General features: G+C 47.0%; 1 pseudogene; it reads right to left on the bottom strand.

Annotated features, from left to right (window-relative positions):
* Positions 1 to 265: 265 nt before the first annotated feature.
* On the bottom strand, positions 266 to 1,164 carry LOC102144905 (peroxiredoxin-like 2C pseudogene; annotated as a pseudogene).
* Positions 1,165 to 1,611: the final 447 nt, after the last annotated feature.

Below are 1,611 nucleotides of genomic sequence, written 5' to 3'. Positions count from 1 at the left end.
AAAAATGGAGTTACATTGTTGACAGAATTTGATATTTAGCCTTTTTGACTGAATACAATGGTCTTCTGTTGCTCTCCTGTCCCTTTATATATTCTTCATCAGAATTTATATTGCCAAAAAAATCTTTCATTGACTGAATATACCATAATGTAAAATAATTTAAATAGTATTTATGATTCTATAGCTTTTAAAGGTATATTCTGTATATTCATTTTTGTTATTTTGTATAAAATGTTAAAAGCTATAAAATGGAAGTATAATATATCACATTTTTGACAACTGATGCCTCCCAGCATGCAATTCAACTGGTTCAAGCCCCCTTTATGCTTCCCTAACTCCTCAAAGGCTGGGAAGGGACAGCAGGTTAGACACTGCACGAGGATATTACACCCTGGCACTGAAGGTCACATTCCAGAAGGTCCAGCTAAAAGTGTCTGATTGCATTTTAAGTCACACATGGATAACTGAAGTTCTGTTTGTAAAGTTCACATGCTGAACTCCTACAAGCTGTAAAACAGAGTTGATAGGTTTGTGATCCAACCTATTCCTATCGCAGTGTATAAAATGGATGTCAACTGGACCTCAAATGAGGATTCCACCTTGCTGAGCTGGGTCTCCTTGAAAATCAAACTGAGGGCCAGTCACTGCCCGCCACAGGCTCTGAAGGCTTCCTGAGAGCAGATTTGATTTTATGTGGGGGCTCTGTCGTGAGGCGGCAATTTCTTTACCTCTTTTCATTCCCAATCTTTTATACATTTCTCTCTCAGGATCGACATAGATTTCATGAGAATATCCAGTCGGTTTGCAAAAAGGCTCAATATGATGGTAGGATGACTGTCCAATCACTATAAGGGTGACATTTGCTTCTTGTAAGAAACTCTCGGGGATTTTGGCCAGATCCTCTACGTATTCCTTGCAGATGTAACACAGGAAATGCCGCACGACCACCACCACGGCGCGGCGCTCCCGGAACAGCGCGCCGAACGGTACCCGCTGCCTGCGGGCGTCCAGCACCGGCAGCTCGGCCAAGGCGGTTGCCAGAGGCTGCCCGCGGTTTGGGCCGCTCGGGGCCGGGACCGGGGCGGCGCCGCCGCTAACCTGCCGTGTGACCCGGGCAGGCGCGGCCATGACGTGGGGCGGCCAAGGGCCTGGGTCCGCTCTGCCAGCGCGGGGCAGGGCGGGGCACACCGACTGTTCTTACTCTATTTTCTTTAATATGCTGAAACAGCCTGTGGCTTCGGTCTCCTGCCTCGGCACCTAGGTACTCTTCGCCCACAGGCCAGCCTGGTCTCAAACTCCCCGCCTCAAATGGTCCACTACCTCGACCTCCCAAAGTGCTGAGATGACAGGTATGAGCTACTGTGCGGGCCTGAAGCCTTGTTTTCAATTATTTAAAATATATACCTAAGAGGAGAATTACTGGGTCCTAAAGTAATTGTATATTTAAGTTTTGGAGGAACCGCCAAATTGTTTTCTACAACACGGTAGCCACAGAAAGGAGTGGAACACTGACACACACAACATCCACTGTCCCCAAACTTTTTGGCACCAGTGACAGGTGTTGTAGAAGACAATTTTTCCATGGATGGCAGTTGGGGTGGGGCGTGTTGA

The sequence above is a fragment of the Macaca fascicularis genome, chromosome X, assembly GCF_037993035.2.
Source record: "Macaca fascicularis isolate 582-1 chromosome X, T2T-MFA8v1.1".
Taxonomy (NCBI): domain Eukaryota; kingdom Metazoa; phylum Chordata; class Mammalia; order Primates; family Cercopithecidae; genus Macaca; species Macaca fascicularis.
Note: the sequence above shows the minus strand (reverse complement) of the source record. Positions and strands in the feature narration are given on the sequence as shown.